The sequence below is a fragment of the Camelus bactrianus genome, chromosome 26 (assembly GCF_048773025.1).
Source record: "Camelus bactrianus isolate YW-2024 breed Bactrian camel chromosome 26, ASM4877302v1, whole genome shotgun sequence".
In the NCBI taxonomy this organism is placed as follows: domain Eukaryota; kingdom Metazoa; phylum Chordata; class Mammalia; order Artiodactyla; family Camelidae; genus Camelus; species Camelus bactrianus.
In genome coordinates this window covers 16,362,373-16,385,313 of record NC_133564.1, presented here as the reverse complement: position 1 = coordinate 16,385,313, position 22,941 = coordinate 16,362,373, and the positions used below count along the sequence as shown (strand labels likewise).

Here is a 22,941-nt window from a genome sequence, read left to right as displayed (position 1 = left end):
TCAGGAGAAGAGCGAGCAAATAGGCATTTCTCATTACAAAATGTCCTCGTTAAGATTTAGGGCTCCTGTTCCCTTCTCTATTCTCTGGATCCCAGACAGAAACTACTTTGCCAGCTTCAGCCGCAGTACTTCTTTTAAGAAGGTCCAGATGAAGCATTTGCTTATTTTTATAAGCAAATACAAAGCACAGTGGAAAAACCATTCTGCTCATCAGTATGTTTTTGTGATCCTATTGATTTTGATTTTAAGAGTTATCTCCTTTTTCTCTTGTATTCGATTTTGTTTTAGAAGCATGCATTCAAAGTAAAATCTACAAAACAAAGTATTTTCAGAGAAATCTAGGTTCTACCCTTCACCTCTTCTTGTTTGCCTCAATCCACCCTATAGGGAATTATTTTGTTTATCTATTTGTGGTTTATTCTCCCATTTAAAAATATGTATAAGATGTATCTCCACTTTGCTTTAATCACACTGTATTCTGGAGATCACTCCATAGCAATGTATAGAGACATTTTTCATTTAGAGTGCAGTTTTGGGGAGGAAAGTGTGGATGGAATGCAGAAAGTCATACGAAGTAAGTTCTCTGATCACATGAAATTAAGCTGTAAATCAATAAGAGAAAGACATCTAGAAGGAAAAAAATTCAAATACTTAAATATTAATATCTTTCTAAATGGCTAAAGAAGGAATTACAAAGAAAGTGAGAAAATATAATTTGAACAAAATTGATGACACACACATCAAGATACAGTTAAAGCAGACCTCATTGGGAAATGTATGGCATTAAAAGCTTATATTAAAAAGGAAGGAGTTCTCAAATTATTAACCTAAGCTTAAAGAAAACCTTAAGAAAGCTAAAAAATAAGAACAAATTAAACCCAAAACAAGCAGTAGGAAGAAACAATAAAAATAAAATCAGATATTAGTGTACTAGAAAACAGGAAAATAGACAAGACAAAAAGCTGTTTCTTTGAAAAAGGTCAATAAAATTGATAAGCCTCTAGCTAGACTGATAAAGAGGAACAACAACAAAGACACAAATGAACAATATTATGAATGAAAGGGGGCCATTACTGCAGGCTCTACAGATATTAAAATGATAGTAAGGAAATATTGTGGTCAACTGTATGTCAATAAGTTTGATAGCTTAGGTATAGACATTTCTTGAAAAACATAAACTACCTAAAGCCCACTCAAGAAGAAGCAGATAACCTGGATAGCCTTATATTAAAAAAAAATTGAATTAAAGAAATTGGATTTGTAATTAAAAACCTTTACAAAAGGAAATTCCAAACCACATGACTTCAATGGTGAATTTTACCAAACATTTAAGAAATAAATAGTATCAATTCTGCACACAAAAATATTTTGTGACCTTGACTTAGGCAAAAATTTCTTAGATAATTTAAAAGACTGGCAGTACTAAGTGCTGGTAAGGATGCAGAACCATTAGAACTCTCATTCGCTGCTGGCTGGTATACAGAATTATGTAGCCGCTTTGGAAAACAGTCCCGTAAAGTGAAGCATACACATACATTTTCTCTATGACCCATAACCCCATTCCCATGTATGTATTTAACCAAGAGAAAGGAAGACATGGGTTCATGCAAAGACACATCTAGGAATGTTTCCAGAGGCTTTATGCATAGTAGCCAAACTGCAAACAACTTAAATGTCCTTCGTCTGGTGAATGGATAAACCAACAGTGACTCATCCATGCAAAGGAGTACTACTCAGTCATAAAAACACTGAACTATTGATACCCACAACAACATGGATGAAATCAAAAGCTTTATGTTAAGTGAAAGTAGCCAGATTCAAAGGTTATATACTATATTGTTCCATTTATATCATAGTCTTTAAAAGGCAAAACTATAGAGAGAAAAATCAGTTAGTAATTGTCAAGGTCAGGAACCATGGAAGGGGATTGACTAAAAGGTCAAGAGCTTTTTGGGGTGATGGAAATGTTCTATAACTTGATTATGGTGGTGGTTACACAACCACATACATTTGTCAAAATTCATCAAAGTACTTAAGGGAGTGAACTTTAATATATTGTACCTTTATTAACTTGACTTTAAAAAATATACTAAAGGTAAACAGGAAGCAAGAAGAAACAATTGAAGACAGAAAAACCAATAAAAAGACAGAAGAAGGGAGGCTTATACTAGGGCAGTGACTGCTAAGTTAGAGGCACAGGGTTTAAGAATCCTTGTCTTTGGAATCAGACAGACTTGACCTTGAATAGTGGCTTTGCCATTAACTAGGGGTGTGATCTTAGGCAAGTTGTTTAATCTCTGTAATCATACCCATCTATGAACGCTTAGTACAATGTCTACAGAAGAGACCACCATTGTATTGTTTAAGTAGTGTTTAAAAGGTAAAAGTGATATGATGTGGTGGCTTGATTAGATCTTGGAAGTAAGGGAATAGAAGGAGGTAAGGCGGGTGATTCACAGGCACGGATTTGGGTGATTGCCACCAGCTGACATACGGTTTTGCGGGGAAGACAATGAATTCAGGTTTAAACATTATGAGACTCAGGAGCTTCTCTGACAGACATCTCGAAGAGCCTTCCACTGAGAGTTGTGTACGGACATCCAGAGCTCAAAGTAAAAGGCTATAGCCCATACAGATCTAACTTTTAAAGCAAAGAAATACCAAAAAAAAAAAAAAAAAAAAAGTAGAAAATAAGTTGGATTTTTAATTCAGGCTTGTGTTGAATATATACCTCTGAGGTTCCCACTGATAGTCCAGTGGTTAATCTTATTGGCCTGATATCCAAGCCAACTAGTGTTATGATAATTCCCTATGCCTTAGTGCTGAAACATGGTAGGCACTCAACTAATATTTGTTAAATGAATCTGTTGAATATTTACTCTCTGCCAAGTATTGGAGGCTTCTGTAGTCCCTGGACTCACTGAATCTAGGTGGACTTTGGAGGCAGACTCAGAAATTTAAATTCATGGTGTCTGATGGAAGGATGGGAGGAATTGGTGCTACTTGCTACCTGGTTCCAGTGACTTTGCACCAAACTGATGTAGGGTTTTCTTTGTTCTCTTAAATCCAACTGCAATCCTCCCTTATGCATTCATTGCATTTTTTATTGCATTGGCAGTTAGAGCCATGCAGAAAAGACCTGAATCCTCTCTGAAAACTTTTTTTTTTGTTTTTTTAAGTTTGTTTGTTTGTTTTTACAAAGTTTGTGACTTTGGTAACAGGGCCTGGAAGTGTCACAGGGAGAATAACTTTGAGCATCACTACTGTACAGCAGAAAATCATTTTGGCTTTATTGTTACCAGCTCAATCCAGTTTGGGCACCAAAGTATTATGTTTCTAATCGCACAGGAGTCTGTGAATTCAATTAAAATCTGGTGTGACTTCCTGAAAATCACCAGTTAGGTTGACTGCATTCCTTTAACTCAATTGGGCAGGATGGCACATGTCCTAAAACTTTCTGGAGTCGCTTATTAGCATCTATTTCTTACTACCCAGAGTCTAAGAAAGTAGTCCTCACTTTCTGGTTGTTATTTTTTTCTGCAGACCCTCGAACTCCCCTTGTGTGTTTTTTCAGCATCCTGTGCATGGAGCAGGTTGGGTTTGAATGTCACGGTTATTGAGCAAATTTGAAAATAAGTGGGTTTGTAGGAGTCAGAGTGAGAAGGATAGCTGGTCTCGTCAGAGGAGTGAGAAGTTAACGGACTGTGGGAGGGATGAGTCACAGCGGCTCTGAGCTTCAGAAACAGCTCAGCCTGGCCAGCTGCGGGCACTGGCCTCCTCATTTTAGCAAGTGAATCTCTCCATCCTCCCCCAAGTGGGCTGGGGCAGGAATGAGTTGGGAGGTCCTCAAGAGGAAACTCAACATTTAAAAATGGTACCTTCGTATCTCAGTTCCACTCAGGGACAGTCTTTGAAAACCAGTCATCAGTCTGAGCTCCCAGGAGTGACCTGAAGGAGGCACTGCCCAGGTGACAGAGGCCGGAAATCCCAGAATCTCTCCCCGTTGCTCCCCCCCCCCCTTTGTGCACAGAGTTAAACTGAAGGATCTGCTGATATTGCATATTCAAAAGTAGGACATCCCTAATGCTTCATCATTTTCTTCTCGGTTCTGACAAAAAAAAAGTTCACATGTACAATTATGCACCACACCCATAAATGTGTTGGGAGGAATAAGTTTGTAATAAAAAGAAGCTGAAAAAAAAAAGGCAGAGCAATGGAGTCAGGTTCCGTTTGTACTGCCCTCCAACTAGTGATCTCATTGGGGGAAAAGCTCAGAGATGTCAGAGGTGTAGAGAGAAGGAAAGGTGAGTAGTTCCAGGTCGGATCAACCATCCGGCATAGCCATTCATCAGGAGCCGTCCCGGGAGACTCCGGCTGATGGAGGCTGCTGCCGGCCGTTCTGATGAGGCTGTGAGGTTGGGCACGGTGCAGGGGAGTGAAGGGAGGGGCGCTCCCCTTCTCCTCTTGTTGCCCGCCTTCCTTCCCATATCATCCTTGGGTATCTCACCAGGATCCCACATTGTCATTCCCTTCATGGTCTAAAGACTCGACTGTAAAAGGTCCTTGAGCTCTTGGGCAAACACAGTAAGATGAAGACACTGCCAGTGCCTCTGAGTCGCAGCTCTGAGTTAAGACATTTGCTCTTGGGATCCTTGCCTAAAGTCCAGCTCTGCAGGCTCCAATACCAGCGTGCTCCCAAGCTGCTCAGCATGCAGGAAACACAGAAAACACTACCCAGTGCTCGCGTGAGAAACCCCAGCAAGGCTGGCTGTATCAGGCCAACGACTTGTCTCCTGTGGACATTATAATGTGACAAACCCAGGGTCTCTTATTCTGAGTAAGGTCCTCAGGTTTGGAACAGGAAGAGAGAAGGGGTCAGCTGTAGCATCTCTGTTCATGTCCTGTGTAACCTTGTATCCTAGGCCAAAGGTCACTTCAAGTCAAGGACAGCTTGGTTCTGTGGAAAGTAAATGTTTTTCTGAACGTTGCCACCTCGCCACCTGGGTCCCATTTGGGAGGAGGAAAATTAAAGGATACATACAGCAACCTAGTGGCAAAAACAAGACCTCTACATTTGGTTTCTGTTCTATTTTTATGACAGAAACCAAACCCAGATGGAGGGGTTGAATAGATAGCGTGAGACAATGACAGTCACACTAGTTATTTCTTTTTTAAATTCTTGAATCTATAATCACTACCCAGATATTCCTCCAGAAGACAGCTGAATTCCGTACTTTTACACTGAGTGTTACAGATACTTGGAATATGACTAACTCTGGTGCGAGCAATCCTGAACAATCTAAAAAGAAAAAAAAAAGTGACAGCAGAGCAATAAACCAGGGGCTAATGTCTTCTGCTGAAATGCGTGGATGGAAAAGGACCTGGCATATAAATGAAATCTGCCGGGACCTCTCTGAGCCCACTGAGTGCCAAGCCAGGTTTGGTTCAGCGGATTCGGCTTGCCGGGCGGCTATGCCCCTTCTCCCTTCACACATCGAGGGGGCCCCCTCCTAGGCGGGTGCTACTGCCTTACAAGAGTATGTTTTTAGAATTTGAAGGAAAAAACTTGAACTCACACTGATAGAGTTTTTGCAGAGGGAATCCTCCCTAGAATTCAAATATTAAAATTATGGTATTCGTGAATTAGTTCATTCAGCTAGCATGTATTGTCTATCCACTGAACACACGGCTTGTTAGTTGGGCACTCACTTCTTGGCCATTAGATAGCAGCGCTGAAAAATCTGCAGACTTTTCTCTGTCGTGCCTGGAGGGGATCAGGGCTTTGCACCCCCGTTGCATGCAGGTGTTTCCTTATTCAGAAAGAGGGCTGAAGGCTGCTCCAAACAGAGAACTCTGTCATCTCCAGAACAGCTCTTCTTAGAGGAGCTCTTGCTGAATTGCTCTCCCTTTCTTCTCGCATTCAAAACTGACTCTGTAGGTCTGGAGCTTAATTGGAGAAATACTTTAAATTCCACTGATAGGTGGCCCTTCACTGATTCTTGGAAGCGGAAAAATATTTTGCTTTGGTCTGAAGCAGCTCCAGGGACAATGCACAACATTCAGCCTCTTGCACCAAGTGGTCCAACAGCTGCAGGTTATTACAGGGGCTGGAGAACATTCTGTATTTAAAATGAAATCGCTACACCTGACAGCGGCTGTAAAAGCATCTGTGCAGGAGGGAGAAATGGTTCCCACGGAAAAGCGCCTTTGAAATGTTACACACCAGGACCGAGCCCTCCCGCTGTGAGGCAGGGTGCATTTGTCGGCATCCCACAATTGTTCCCTGTGCAATCTCTAATTACTTATTTGGATTGCCACATTTCTTTTCTCCAAGCAGGCACAAGGGTTTGCTTGCCATCCACCTACTCTTGCTTTTGAAAAGTACGGTCACGTGACGAACCATAACTATTAATGAAGACACTCATTAAATAAAGTCATATATATTTAGAATATTCATCCCTGCTGAACTTTCTTACATTAGCATCAAAATGGTTAGAAGGATAAAAAGCCATGAGAATTCCAGATAGGGCTTTAATCCGAAAGCACAGAAAAACCAAACTAACTATATCCCCAAGGCACTCGAGGGCCTATTTTTCTTGCCGGGCAAAAACATAATCTTGGTCCCTAAGAATCATACCTGACATTTCTCTTGATTTAATTAGATGCAAAAAAGGAACAAAGCCATATTTAAATGAAAGAACATGAATGCCTAATTATTTTTGTTGCAAATGATCTGCATGTTTTCCTTACCTTCGTGTGGCTTGCCGATCCTTTTACAAAATGACCTTACCTACGTTATCTTATTTGAATCGCTCAGCCATCTTGTGAAGAAAAATAGGTGGCAGGAGAGACTGTCAGCGTTTTGCAGGTGAGGGAACTGAGGCTTTAAGAGAGCTGGCCGTGACACTCTGCACCCAAAGTAAGGATTTAATCTTTGCTGCTTTCCGGAAGGAACTGAGGCTGTTTGCCAGTACAGCTAATACTTGTGTGTGTGAGTGCCTTGGTCTAAGTATAGAGGCAAAGGTAGCTGGAAGATTAAACAAGAAAAGAATGAAATGGAAAATGGACTAAGAGGGGATGAGACTAACTAGAGAAGTTATGCAAAAGTGTGGTTCAGTGCAGCAAAGTCAGCCCCATGTACCGTAAGGTGGAGGTATCCAACGAGCAGCTGTCCTATGTGCGACACGTCATGATTTCTCAAAAGATGGCGCATAAGAATTCTTTGGCACCCAAGCTAGTCACCAGGCATTGCTCTTAGCAGATATTGTAGTTAGAACATGGAGTAACAATAAGACCCTCACAAGTTTGAGATAAAGTTAACCTCTGGGACTAAATGAGGAAGTATCAAAAGATAATGAGTGAAGTCAGTAAATTATTGACTAAGGAGACAGAGATGCCCTAAGGTAATCAATGTGTTATATCAGGACATCGGTATTAACTTACCTGAGGCTGAAGATAATAGGTATTATTAACCTGGAGGAATATGAATCAGTTGTGTTTGCTTTATCTAGGGAAGAATGACTGTTAACAGGACGGGGCTGGCTGAACACAGCAGGAATTTGGCAGTTGAGGGGTGGGAGGAAGAAAGTAACTGGCAGCCACTGAAATCCTCTATTATGGGACAGGATGCTTCATCAGCAACTGTGGGGCCTGGGAATCCCTATGCTCTGATTTCATGCTCATCACGCAGCCTATAAGGGACCTAGAACAATGGAAGGGGCTGCTGAGATTGGAGTAAATAGTCTTCGGAGAGATCTAGTCCTCCTTATAAAGTAATAACTTAGCATTCTGGTTTAGATTTCAGGTCTTTGAGGACAGCAGGTGTGAGTCTGTCCTCCCATGATGCAACCAATTCCAGTGGTTCTGGATCAGCGAAGCAGAACCCTGATCAAGACGTGTGACGAGCATGCCAAGGCTCTCTGTCCATTCTGACCATCCTGTCTGGTGGACAGTCAGTTTTCTTGGATCACAGCTCCGACGATCTCCCATAGTGACAGTGGATGTAATGCTTTTTTCTTTTATTTAAATGATTAAGTTACTTGTGGCATGTAGGGCAGTAGTCTGGTTCAAGGGCAGATGCAGCCCTATACCAGGACTGGAGAGAATAGGGGTTCTTGTCTTGGTGTTACCACTAGCCACACCTTTGAAATTTCAAGCTATTTAACCTCGGTCTAGGTTTCCTCATCTATACACTGAAGGGATTTCACCTTATTATCTTTGTAATTTTCCCAAGGCCGCTAAGCTGATCAGTGACAACTGGACCTTTACTCCATTACCCTCGTCCTACTTTACTTCTCTCTGTGTAAACTCGGGAGCAGAGCATGGGTTGGTGAGGGGAATGTCCCAAGGAAAAAGTAAGATAGTTTGAAGTGGATTCCCCTTCTCCTTAACTGGTTGGAATCAAGGTAGATTATGCTCAGATTTTTGTTAGCTATGTGAAAACCTTGTAAATTAAGAATTATTTCAACCACAGCCCAGCCTCCAACCTTCTTCATCTCACTGGACACGTGTTGAGAATGATAATGATAGAAAATTATATCTGTATATTGCATGCTGGGATAAACGCATGGAGCTGCATGTGGCCACCCCAAGGGATGAGGGACTCAGTATTTCGGCCCCACCTGTAACATTTGCCTAAATACACTGGCTGGAATGCTATGTCACCAGCCCTCTCAAACCAGGGCACTACCAGGAATAAAACTAGATTCAGTTATCTCCTCTTCCTGTGATCTATCTCTGATCAGTAGAATAATTTCTTCTCATCCAAAACTAGAGATGCAGGTCACAACCTCCCTCTGTTCTCTATTATATAATGATGGTTTAGTGCATAAGGGCTGCTGTTCAGAAGGAACATGCTTCTTTTGTTTGGTGTCTTTATGTAAAGGAAGGGCATGTTCTATAGCAATATACACAGTATTGCCTATTTTGTTGTTGCTTACTTCTACATTTATCATGACTACTGTCTTCTTTCAGCATGATTTATTGAATGGTATAATAGGCTTTTTTCCTTCATGATTAACATCCTAACAGATGGTAAGGAAGCCAACTTCAATCATTTGATACATTCTAGCAATCTTTTTGTATGTACCATAGAAAGCAGAGTCATCCTTATAAAGTCTTTTCCAGTAGTAATACTCGAAATTTTAAGTCCCATCTCCAAATCTCCTAACTTTGCATTGTTAATACATAATAACTTACTTGAATGCCACTGTTCTGACAGCAGAGATGGAAGATCAGTCCAGTTAGTACATTTTTTCTTGTTGTTTACTTTTTAAATGAAGTGTAGATTACATACAATAAAGTGCTAGTGCATTTTTTTGCACAGCCCCTTAGCTCAAGTCTGCTCATGTTTGCACGCCTTCCGCAGGTGTTTTTGGCAAACCTCTCGAGTATGAGGGACCATACTTGATCTTTTTTAAAAAAATTATTCAGTTTATTTATTTAATATTTTATTTTGGGGGGGTGAGGTAATTAGGTTTATTTATTTACCTTTGGAGGAGGTACTGGGGATCGAACCCAGGACCTTGTGCATGCTAGCATGTGCTCTACCACTTGAGCTATTTCCTGCCCCGATACTTGATCTTCTTTCTCCTCAATTTCTTTTTCTCACCTTATGATTGTTATCTCTTCCTTTCCTATTTCTCTGAACCTGAATCTGTTTTTTTTCATTTTTGGCACATTCCCCTTAAATTTCCTCCTTTCTCCTTTCCTCATTTTCTCTCTTCCACTTTTTACTTAGTCTGTATTTCTCTATACCATTTCTTTATTTCCATGATAATAATTACATTCATTATTCTTCCCCACATTCACAAGGGGTTGCTAAGCTTCTAATCTGTGGAGGCTTATCATTCCCACCTCATGACAGGCCCTCCTTCCTACTTTGCTGATTCCACATCTGATGGGTGAGGTTACTAGGGGTGGATCATGGAGGCAGTTCCTAGTTTCAGTGTCCGAGGAGCAGGGTTTCCTAGCCAATGAGGAAGTCAGTGGTCTTACTAAAGACCAAGATGAGAAATGCAACCACAGTGTGAGAACAGTGGGGGTGGGGAAATGTTAGCAACCAAGATGTGGGGCTGGTGGCTCCAAGTGGTAGGTAGGATGATAGATTTGGAGAAAGTCTAAGAGCTAATGAATAAGATACTGAAAGAGCTATTTTTATGATTCTGGTTCTAGTTACCTCTTATCGTGTAACAAACCACCCCAACCTCAGTGCCATAAAACAACACAAACCATTCACTATTATTACCTCTCAGAATTGTGGGGTTGATTCGTTTTGTGGGGGGTTAATTAGGTCTCTTATGTGGTTGCAGTCAGATAGGGGGGCTGGGGTTAGAATCTGGGGTTCATACTGGCTGTCAGCTAGGACTTCAGTTGGGGCTGTCAGTCAGAACACCTCCATGTGACTTCTCCATGTGATCTGGGCTTGTGTACAGCATGGCAGCTAGGCTCCAAAAACATTTTTCCAGAGAAAAATCTAGGAGGATACTGCATTGCCTTTTATGATCTAGTCTTGGAAATTACATAGTATCACTTCTCTATACTCTGTTGGTTGAGGTAGTCACGAAGGTCACGAAGGTTCAAGGGGAAGAGATGTAGACTCCACCTCTTGATGGGAGATGACAAGATTGCATTGTTAAAAGAGCATGTGGGAAGGGAGATACTGTTACGGCCATCTTTGGGTGATATGGTCTGCCAGAGTCTGCCCTCTGCCAGCTGACTTAACACCCCTTCTGCCTGCAAAATACACTCATCCCCTCCCCAAGACCCCCAAGTCTCAATGCTTTATGGCATCAGGACAGTTTGGGAGGAACCAACACAGAGGATTTCCCTCATGACTCTCTCTGTCCTTTGCTTTGATCAGAGAGAGTTTCTCTTGGACTTTTTCCTGTCTGTGCAACTTAAGCAGTTCTGAGTTCCAGACTTTTCCTGCATCTATGACAAGAGATGTGGAAGGGAAAAAACCCCAGGACGCTCACTATCTTATTGGACTTTCTTGGAGTTTCGACTTCCCTTTCCAGTCTACCTGCTACTATTTCCTTTCAGTCTTCATTAGTTTCCCTATGTATTCTGTCTAGAGTTTTTAGATGAATTCAGTGGGAGAGAGATTGTGGGATCTGCTCACTCTATCTTGACTGGAACCAGATCCATAAGCCATTTCTTAACTTTAGATGTTTCTGTCACCTGGGAATGAGAAACCATTTTATTTTCAAACTGAGCAAGACCTGTCACCTTTATATTTAAGTGTTTGTTCTTTAGCTTATGTTCATACACTCTCATTTTATGGTAGGCAGCTGGAAGAGGCCAGGTGGCACTTCCAGCACTGTGCTTGAACATTCCATTGGCTAGATCACACAGTTCATTGGTACGTTTTCTATTTCCTGAGTTATCATGGGTATCAGTGTTGCTAAACTTCCCACCACAATATAAAAAAGCCTCCTTTCTTCCAGATTCCAATGACATTTTCCTCATATTTATTTTAGTCTTCACTAACAGACCTTCAAGGCCAGCCCCAAAGACAGTGCACGAGTTTTAGGTTTTTATTACCCCCACTCTGGTTCCAGAATCTGTATCAGTTAGAGTTTGATCAGAGGAGCAAAACCACTCCGAGGTAAACAAGGAACTTACTGTGGGGGTTAGAACATGCCTGATGACGGGAGCTGGTTATGCTCTCTGTGCAGTCCACATTCCCTGAGTCAGGACTTGGGCCTGAAGTCAGCAGGATGGACCAGCTTCATGCGGGGAGGTTGCATGTGAGCTGGACACGTGAAGACAGCAGGCACACCCCAGAACCTGCCTGGTGGATGAGCTGGAACCCATGTGTCCCACCTCCATCTCTCATGCCACCAGTCCTCCAATTTGATGACGAAGATGATCTGCAGAAGAGCTGGTGCCCTTTGTAATGGAGTTACACACAGTCCTTTAGGATTCAGAGATGCTGAAGAAGCAGTTGGAGGAACTGGAGGCCAAGCTGTTGCCCGCAGAGGCACTGCCTTGTGTTTGAGCTGACATAGCATCTGACCCCGCACCAACCTTCTGGCTTCCGACAAACGTGGCTGCCGTCCCACTGCTGCCTTCCAAATGTTGCTCAGGTTTTGTGGGATGCGTAGTTCCAGCTCAGCTACACTGACATCATACACAACTGCAAAATCTCAAAGCTGCCGGCAAGGGATTAGGAGCACAGCCCGAGAATGTACAGTGTTTGTCCATCTGTAATGGCAGACTGGCCAAATATTTGAGGATGTGTGTAGATCAAGTGCAAAGAACTCAGGCAAAGGTAGGAAAAAGTTAGTATTTAATAAATCATTGATATTAGATATCTAACAAATGAAAATGAATAAATGTCCAGAATAAATTTGAATAAAATTATCAAAAATGATTATTAATGCTATTCTTGTGTATGCCAAACTAAGATGTTAATCGGTTTTCTGCATTCGTTTGCTAGGACAGCCACAACAAAGTGCCACAGACGAGGTGGCTTAAGCAACAGAAATTTATTTTCTCATGGTTCTGAAGCTGGAGGTCTGAGATCAAGATGTCGGCAAGGTTGGTTTCTTCTGAGGCCTCTCCCCTTGGCTTGCAGACGGCTGCCTTCCTGCTGTGCGTTCAGATGGTCATCTCTCCGTGCCTGCACCTGTTGGTGTCTCTGTCATCCTAATCTCCTTCTCTTATAAAGACACCAGTCATTGGATCAGGGCCTACTCTGAAGACTCCACTTTAACTTAATTACCTCTTTAAAGGTCCTGTCTCCAAATACAGTCATGTTCTGAGGTAGTGAGGCTTAGGACTTCAACATTTGAATTTTGAGGGGGAGGTAATTCAGCCTGTATCATTTGCCGCAGTACAATAAAGTTTGAGAAACGCTACATGCTCTGTTTTCTACTTGGAAATTCACAAAGTCCAACTGTATATGAAAGATGACACAAGTCTGAAAAATATCTAAGATTCATCTTTCACACACCCCATTGCTTTATTCCTTAATTGTCAGTAATCCTAAACTGCCTTTCGTCTTTTGTACATTGGCTGTAGTATTGAATGATTGCGTGGTGATCCCGTCCACCGGCTGGTGCTGACGGTCAGGCAGGGAGATGGACGTGAGGTGGAGGAAAGCGAGTACAAACCAGAACCCGGGTCTGACTCTCATCAGAACCTGTGTTGGGCTCTCACCCCGTCCAAGCCTCAAGCTCTGGAGGTGCTTGGTGAATAGCTGTAGAAGAGCTGTGCTGAGAGATCACTTTGTAAGTGGGAGGAGGGTTGGCCCTTGCCATGTGGAATTGCCCTTCCACCGGTACTAAGGGCATCTTCCAGATTGCTAGGGGCTGGGAATGTCCTTGCTCACCTATAGCTGCTGGCCAGGGTGAGTGGCCTTGTATGGCCCAACTTCTGCTCATGTCTTTGTTTTCTTGTTCTTTGCAGGTGAGGCGAAGAGCAAAGCTGTGGATGCCACTGGGGTGTGACAGGCAGCTGGGCAAGGATCCATCCAGGAAGGTGAGGCCAGGTCTGAGTGGGTGGGGATGGGTAATAAAGGTTACTGGCCTTGCATGGTCAGCTAGTTCTGCAGTGGCAGTGGCAAAAAGAGTCCCCTGCCACGCCCCGGTTCCAGATTCCACATCAGCCGTGTAGGTGTTTACACCACCTGCTCGGGCCTTTCCTGAGTCGTGGCCTACTTTCTGCTTCCTCTTCTTCCCTGTACAACCTAATGCTCATTTCAACTAGAGTCCTTTCCCTGGGCCCTGGGTCCCATTCTGAACAACTCCTGTGGCTCTGGCCTTGCACGAATTGTCTGAGGCAGACCCCAGACTCACTCTACACCTCAGCCGAGTGAGGACCCTCCCTGCCACCCTGGCACCTGCGGAAGCAGATGGTTCTCTCTGTTCCTGTAGTGCGCTCGTCCTGAATCCCCTCCCGGTGCCCCAGGCGGGATTTGTCCATTTCTGCTGTCAGCTGTGCTTTCACACAGGTATCTTCGCAGCCTAGTGAAGGTCTATGCTTTAATGAAGCATGTGTCTCAGCAGTGACTGGTCCGGCAGGTTGGCACAGGAATTACTGCTTCTCCGGGGCAGGGCACAGAGCGAGTGGCTCCACGTGCACTATCTCTGCTCCTCACGGCGGCCCGGAGAAGACGAGCTCCTGGAGAGCAGCTTCTCGTGGCCAGAGTCTGTCCGAGCGTCGGCTTGGGCCCCGGCCTGTCTCCCGACTCCAGGGCCATGGCCCTCGCACAAGCCTCAAGGCCCTACTAGCTTATGTTAAAACAGCCAGAGCTCAGCATTGTCCTCACTCTCTACGGATTTACTGCATTTCCCCATAAATCACAGTTCAACATCCCCCCAGTAGCCTCTGTCAGAATGCTCCCCGTGAAATTCCAAACACTCAGTTACACGAAAACCACTCCTATTCCGAACCCCATTCCCGCTGAACTGCTTTGGGAAATATATATATATATATATACTTCTTTAAAAATTGAAGTATACTCAGTTTATAATGTGTCAATTTCTGGCGTACAGCACAATGCTTCAGTCATACATCAACATATATATATTTATTTTCATAATCTTTTTCACTGTAAGCTACTACACGATATTGAATATAGTTCCCTGAGCTTTATATACAGTATAAACTTGTTTATCTGTTTTATATATACCAGTCAGTATCTGCAGAAACAGACTCACAGACACAGAAAGCAAATTTATGGTTACCAGGGGAGAAGTGGATGGGAAGGGATAAATTAGGAGTTTGAAATTTGCAGATACTAATGGGAAGTATATTGTTTCTAAATGAAAACTGCCACATAAATGTGGGAGGAGGTGTGATGCTCCTCTCTCCCTGCGCAGCCTCCATCTGCTACCTGTGCAGCTTTCTTTTCCAGAATCTCCCTTTCTCATCGCTGCCTCAGACAGACCGCCCCCTGCCTCTCACAGAGGGTATCGGCATCTTCAGCCGACATCCCTTAAAACCTTATACACATCTTTTCTTTATATATTTTAAGAACAAAATAACACATTTAAGGACATACCCGTTTAACTAAATAGGCTTAATTGTGGGGGTTATCGCAGCAGTGTTTGTTAGGTGGAGTTTGGTGTTCTCGTTTCACGGCATTAAGAGAGGCTAGGTGGAAGACTTTATATTCCTTTAGGTCAGTTTACAAGGCAGTTTTACAAATGTTCTCATTGGGCCTTTAAGAATCTCTAAGAGGGTTAGACAAGTTGGTATTTTACAGAAGAGGATCCCGGCTCCATGTGGGTAAGTGACTGTCCATGGTCCTGCAGCTGATTTGGAGAGAGGGGGTCTTCTGGTCTAAGATTAGTGCACTTTGAATCCACTACAGACCAAATTCATGTCCCTTTTATCCAGAGGGTGACTGACTTCTGTGGACCAGTGAGCCATGATGAAAGAAAACCTCGTTCTCCTTCCCCCATTCACAAAAAAACAAGAATTCTGGACTGCGCATACTGTTTCGCCGGCTGTCAAATGACAACAGAGCTGTGGCTGAAATGACCACAAAGCCGCCTTGAATTGCGTTGAGTCTGGGAGGTGGATGGAGCACACCGTCTCTTCCTCCAGCTTCCTAGTCTCCTGGTGCGCAGGTAAGGAACATTGATTTGCACCGAATGCAGGAGGAATCGCCAGGTCAGTGGGGGTCAGAGCCCACCCTGGCCTCCAGAAAGCTTCTCATTTCCTTGCTGCTGCCAGAAAGGAAAGAAAGAGCCTTGGATCCAATCTCTCTCCAGGGATCCTTTTATAGGTAAAAGATACAGTCTGAGAGTCTATGCCCTCCTACTGGTTTTGTCCATGTTAAGTGAGACCTTACGGAACAAAGCAGCCATGCAAAGAGCTGCAGAAGAACGTTCTAGGAAGAGAGAACAGGAAATGGAAAGCCCTGAGGAGAGAATGAACAGGGCAAGTTTTAGACACAGGAAGGAGACCAGTGTGATGAAAGCAGGGTTCAACAAACTTTTCTTGCAAAGGGCCAGCTAGTAAATATTTCAGGCTTTTAGGGCCACTTGGTCTCGGTTGCAACTCCTCTGCTCTTGTAGCACAAAAGCCGCTCTGGACAGTGCACACACGAATGAGCATGGCTGGGTCCCAAGAAAACTTGATTTCTGGACACTGGACATCTGATAATTGAGCTGTCTATCATTTTCACATGTCACAAAATAATGTTCTTCTTTTGATGTTTTCCCCAACCGTTTAAAAATGTAAAAGCCATTCTCAGCTCAGGGCCTGTCGGCTGGATTTTGCCCGTGGACTGTAGTTTGCTGACCCCTGGACTAAAGCATAGCAAATGAGTTGGGGTGAGAGAGGGGAATCCCAGATGGATTGAGAGAGGGAGAGGTAGGCACGGGCCAGACCACATGCAGGGGTTTTGTAGGCCACTGAAGTGAGTGTGGATTTTATTCTAATTGCTATGGGAAATGCCTCTGCACACTTTAGGCAGGAGTGTGGTATGTTTTAGTAACAGTCTGGTACATGTAGGTCCAGAGTGGATAATATCATTCAAAGTGAGAAGACACATGCTCAAGTCGTGTTAATGACTCTGTGAGAGGATATGTGTGTATGTGTGTATTCATATTCTTGTTGAACCACATGAAATAGCTAAAGTTTTTCTACTGATTAAGATTTATCAAGATCATTGGCGTTATTGGTACTCTGAAAACACATTTAGTTTTCATCTATTTAGTGGTCTTCATTAAAAGCATTAATACATAAATCAAACCATCATATTGTACACCTTAAAGTTATACAGTGATGTATGTCAATTATTTCTCAATAAAACTGGAAAAAAAGAATTAATACATCAAAAAAGATTTTTAAAAATTATCCTTAGCTATAGGGAGAAAAAAAAAATAACAAACTTACTTGGTAACTTTGCCAGAATTAATAAAGAACTAGTCTTCATGTGCCGTTCCATATTCTCCCAATCTCTTGATCTCACTTGGCACTGAATCAGAATTAAAATGTACGAAACACCGAAGTCAGGAATTGGCTGGATATTGGCAAATTATCAACTTGAAAAAGGAGATGAATCACCCTGGACCCCATATGGGACCACATAAGACCATGAGGTTGAGATGAGAGATGATAAAAATCTAACCAGCCCAGAATCTAGGTGTTCAGTAGACAGTTGTAGGGTTAAAGAGTTTATACCTACTTGACTGTGAACTTAGAAAGGTAGAGGTGGTTAGTCAGTACTTACTGATATTGTATATACTGCAAAAGCATAAATCTGACCACAGTTCTTGGCCTCCGAAGGCTCTGGGGAGAGTCCTTCCCTGCCTCGTCTAGTTTCTGGTGGCCCCAAGCATCCCTTGGCTTGCTGCGCCATCACTGTATGCTCTGCCTTTGTCTTCACATGAGCTTGTCTTTAGTGGGGTTATCTTCTCCTCTTCTGACTTCTGTAAGGACACTTGTCTTTGGATTGAGGGCCCACCAAGATGACCCAGAATGATTTCATTTCCGGATTCTTAACTGTCAAGAAGTCTGCTGCCATCTTTGTTTGTGTTCCTTTTTGTATAATATCTTTCTCTTCTCCAGTTGCTCTTAAGGTTTTTCTCTTTATCATGTGTTTTCAGAAATGTGCTTATGATTTGCCTCGCTGTGTTTTATTGTTTGTTTGTCCTGCTTAAGGTTTGTTGAGCTTCTTGCATCTATGGGTTTCTTCAAACTCAGAAAATTTTTGGTCATTATTTCTTCAAAGATTTTTTTTCTGGCCTCCCCTCTCCTCTTTCCCCTCTCTCTGGGATTTCAGTTATTTATATATAGGTCAGATTGCTTTGCATTATCCCACAGGGTCACTCAGTCTCTGTTTTTTTTTTTTTCTCTGTCTTTTTTTAAAAAAATAAATCTATGCTTCATTGTGGATAGATTGTGTTACTATTTCTTCATATTCCCTTCGTACCTAATCTGCTGCGAATCTTACCCAGTGAATTTTTTTAAACAACTTTTTATTTTAGAAGAGTCGTAGATTTACAGAAAAAATTACAAAGATAATACAGAGAGTTTGTGTATACTCCTCACTGAGTTTCCCCTGTTGCCAACCTTTTACAGTACTGCAGTGCATTTGCTACAGCTAATGATATACTAACCCTGATACGTTACTATTAACTAAAGTCCATATTTTATTCAGATTTCCTTAGTTTTTACTCAGTGTCCTTTTTCACATCTAGGATGCCACATTAGGCTTGTAGCTATCATGCCTCCTTAGGCTTCTCTAGGAGCCTGTGTCAGTTTCTCATGCTTTTTTGTTTTGGATGAGTTTGACAGTTTCGAGGAGGTATTTTGCAGAATGTCCTCAGTTTGGGTTGGTCTGATGTTTTCCTCATGGTTAGACTGAATGTGTTAGTTCTTTATTGTTGCAGTAACAAATTGCTACAAATTTAGTGGCTTAAACAACACAACGCAAATTTATTTCTTACAAATCTGTAGGTTGGAAGTTGCAAGAGTCTCACTGGGCCAGAATCAAAGTGTCAGCAGGGCTGTGTTCCTTTCTGAAAGTTCTGGGGGATTCAGTGTCCTTGCCTTTTCCAGCCTCTAGAGGCCACCTGCAGTTCCTTGGCTGGTGGTCTCTTAATCCATCTACAAACTGAGCAATTCTTTCTGCCTCCATCCTCACATCTCTCTCTCTGTCTCTGGTGACAAAGCAGTAAAACACCTCCACTTTGAAGGACTCATGTGATTAGACTGGGTTCACCCAGATAATCCAGGATAATCTCTGAATCTCAGGGTCCACACCCTTAATCTCATCTGCAAAGTCCCTTTTCCCATAAGGTAATATATTCAGGGGTAATATATTTTGGGGGCCATTATTCTGCCTACCACATTGGAGTTCTGAGTTTTTGAGAGGAGGAACACAGAGTCATTCTCATTACATCATGCTAGGGGTTGATGCTGTCAACATGATTTATCACTTATGATGTTAACTTTGATCACTTGGCAAAGGTAGTGTGTGTCAGGTTTCTCCACTGTAAAGTCACCTTTGCCCCTATTTCCATACTGTAGTCTTTGGAAAGAATTCACTGTCTGCATCCCAAACTTAAGGGATGGGGGTTGCTACGCTCTACCTACTTGAGGGAGCTGGACCTACATAAAATTATTTGAAATTCTTCTATATGAGTATTTGCATTAATTAATTAATTATTATTGAATTATATCAGTATGGACTCATAGATATTTATTCTACGCTTTGGGTTATAATCCAGTACTTCTTCTTTTTTCTTTTTTTGGTTCAAACTGTTTCAACATAGGTCTTTCAGTTGGCTCCTATGTTCCTTTGACATACCTCCATCATTTTTGGGTTCTTTTTGAGAACTTTCTTGCTTTCTGGCCCCAGGTTCATCTTGCATTCTCCCTGCCCCAGCCCTAGAATCTGTATTTTCTCCAAGGAGCTCTGGTTTCTTTTACTGGAGAATGGATTTAGAAACCAAGATCTGGTTCTGGATTCATCCAGTCAAACCTTCCTTTCAGATGGTGTACTTTTTATCTTAGAATTTTCATTTGGTTCTTTTTGATATCTTCCCTTTTTTTTTTTTTTTTGCCTCATTAGGGTCATATTTTCCTTTAAATATGTGTTCACAATTATAAGAGCTTTTGAAAAAATTTTGTCTGCTAGTTCCATCATCTCTGGCTTTTTATTTGTATCTATTCCTATTGCTTTTCTTCTTGATTATGGATCAAATTTTCTTACTTCTTGTCATGTTTAGTAATTTTTATTAGATTTTAGACAGTGTGTGTTTCATGTTGCTGAATGTCTGAATTCTTTTTTTTTTTTTTTTTTGGTCTTACTTTAATGAGTTTTTGGCTTTGTTTAGGCAAATAGTTTTACTTGCAATTTAGCTTTATCCCTTTAAGACCTGTTTTTAATTTTTCTAAGAGGTATAGAAAGTAGCCTTCACTCCAAGGATTGTTCAGCCCTACCAGAGACGTGTAAATGACCTGAATGTTCAGTAAGACCTCTCCATTCTGCCTGTTGGGAATTTGATCAGTTGTAAGGTCTGTGTAAGCTCCGGGAATATTTCATTTACGATGCCCCAGCCATTCTTTGTCCAGCATTTTGGAGTACTTGTTTCTACATGCCTGGTCCAGTACTCAGCAATATTAGAGGGGACTGTACAAATTTCTGGAGCTCTTTTTTTCTGTGTAACTACCTTTTTTTGAGAACTCTGCCTCACAGCTTCCAGCTGTCTAAGCTTCTCTGATGTCTGATCTTTGTTTCCTGCATTTCTTCCCTGGTTCTCTTCAGGTCCCCTGTCGCTGCAGCTGCAGGATGGAAACTGCCTCCAATGGAAAGTGCAGGGCTCACTTTATTTGATTCCCTTTTCTCTGGGATCACTGTCCTGTGCTGCCTGTTGTTCAATGCCTGAAAAACAGTTGTTTCGTACATTTTTCCAGCTTTCTTGTTGTTTACTGCAGGTTGTCAAGTCTAGTCCTTATTACTCTTTCATGGCCAATCTATCCCTTCATTTCTTAATTGTGGTGATGTCTTGCTATAGATTTTCACATTATATCTTTGTTCACATACTGTGCTAGACATCGGGGTGCCTTTTCAATTTGAAATGTCATGTTCCTCAAAATTTCCTGAGGAATTTTCTTATGCCTCTACTAATTTCCTGTCCCCTGTTGCCTCATTTCTCATTTTCTAGAATTTCTATTAGATATCAGATCTGTTGCACTGAGTATCCATTTTTCTTATTTTTTCCTTTTATCTATTTCCTTATTATTTTATTATACTTTATATTGAGATTTACTTGACTTTATGTTCTAATTATTCTATAGAATTAAAAAAATTTCTGACATATTTTTAATTTCTAGGAACTTACTCTCTAATTATTTTTTTTACATCATTTTGTTCTGATTTCATTGATACAATATCTTCTTTCACATCTTTAATGATGTTAAAGTTTTTTTACATTGTCTTTCCTGCATCATCTTTGTTTCCTCTGAGTTCTTTATTCTGTTTGTTTTCATCATGGTTGTATTAGAGTGTCTCTTAGCCCTTAGGTTATCCCCTGGGTGTTCCCTCTTGAAAGTAAGGCACCAAAAGGCTAACCTGACCAGAAGCTCTGTGTCCCTACCTGTGTTGACCTTAGACACTGGTGATCTTCACTGTGACAAATTGGGGGACCAGTTGGTGTTTTTACCGAGGCCCTGTAAATATCACTGTTTGCAAGTATTTACTCTGGGGTAGCACCCTCCAATCTCTTCTATTGTTATTTCAGTCTAGATGTTGGTGTTCTGGGGCTGAGCAGTAGAAAGGAAACAGAGATTTCACTGTTTAGCACACAGACTCCCTCAGTTCTCTTGCTTCAGTTGGAACCCCTCCATCTTTGCTCAACTCAGTCTCTGGAGGGAGAAGAGACGTCAACAGACTGCTCGGGAGCTGGAAGAAGGTGGAGAGCTGGAGGGGTCTAACTGCTCCTTACGGAGATTTTTAATTTAATCTTGCTGCCCCCTGCCCAGTTTTCCCCACTTTTGTGGTTCTGTATGGAAAATTAGCTCACGTTTCATAGGTATTCCTCCAACTCCCTTTGCGGGTTCTAGGTTTGACCTTTGTTCTCTCTGCTCAGTCTTTGATATTCCTCTTTCCAGTTCTGTCTCCAAATACTGTGGGTACAGACATCTCTTGGTTTCCTAATGATGGATATGCATCTGTGTTACCTGCTCTTTTTGATGTTTCTTGGTGAATTTTAGAGAAAGTGGTTGGGAGGGTATGTCTTTACTCCATCATTCTGAAACCAGAGTCTCCCACATATTTGTAGCAGAAAACATGACCCGCCATATTATGGATTCTTATAATTCCTTTATTTTTGTTTAATGAAAGCCTAAACTTGGAGAAAAGTGAAATTTTCATCTAATTTGAGCTTTACACTGGCTAATAGGAAGAAACAAACTATATGGAAAAAGGGTTATAGGTCATCAAACATCTGGATAAAATACTAGTTTAGCGCACAGGTGTTTTGATTACATGACCACAAGCTAAACATCTGGATATTAGATATTTTCTTTTTAGTTTTCTCCAGCCGTTTGGTATCATGGGATAGTCATAGCCATGTAATTAAAGTAGCTGGTGAGTGGAATGCTGAGTCAATAAATAACTTGAGGCTACCCTTCTCTGCCTCTTGAATGTGGCCATGAATAGATCTAATCCGCTGCATCAGCCCGTTCACCAGTGCACACCCTGACTTAAGAGTGTCCAAGGAATTCACATCGCACACATTGATCTGGTGCCTATAACTTTTCTCTTTCATTTCTATGGTGTCAAAGTATCACAGGGAAATGGTTCTCAGCGTATAGGTTTAGAGGCTGAAGAGCTGCCTCGGAGATCTTATTAAATGCACATATTTTTTCCACATGTTGGATGTTGGAGTCTTTCTGCTGACCCCCCCCCCCCCATATCCAATTTTTAATTGAAAAAACCAGTTTCCTAACTTTACCCATATATCTACTGTATAATTCAACAAAATCCCTTTGGCCTAAACACAGAACTGGCCTGGACTATAGGACTAGGTGAGTTTGTTAGATGTGTCTTCTGTGTGGGATGACAGGACATTTTAAAGTCTGAAAGCTTCTGTGAAGGATTATTAAAGCTGGCTGTTAAGTACACACACACACACACACACACACACACACACCAATCCATCTTTAATTACTCATTTATTTTTAACCTCTTTAAGGTGTGGCTCAAATCCCACTACCTGTGTGAAGGCTTCTGAGCCTCTCTTTCCATAGTCCTTGCTATGCTTCGTTGTTTACTGTTTGGAACTGTTTACTTTTGTGCTTGACTGATGAAAGTGTCACATTGATGTCATGTCGTGATGTCCATTAGGACACTGTCACTCAGTGAATAATTCTTCAGAAGAGGTACAGAGAAAACTGGATGAAGGTCTCGACTTTTCCTGAGGCCACTGAAAGGATGTCGCGGAGGTACAAGTGAATGTTGAGCAGAAATGC

At 41.9% G+C, this 22,941-nt stretch overlaps 1 protein-coding gene across 1 annotated transcript in view; it reads left to right on the top strand.

Moving 5' to 3' along the window:
- IRF2 (interferon regulatory factor 2) overlaps nt 1–22,941 on the top strand; it is a 125,674-nt gene that overhangs the window by 14,678 nt on the left and 88,055 nt on the right. Inside the window, exons 3-5 of the mRNA XM_074353540.1 lie at nt 12,443–12,543; nt 13,414–13,485; nt 15,349–15,581. The gene's annotated coding sequence lies outside the window, so the exon portion shown is untranslated. The remainder of the gene's footprint in view (nt 1–12,442; nt 12,544–13,413; nt 13,486–15,348; nt 15,582–22,941) is intronic.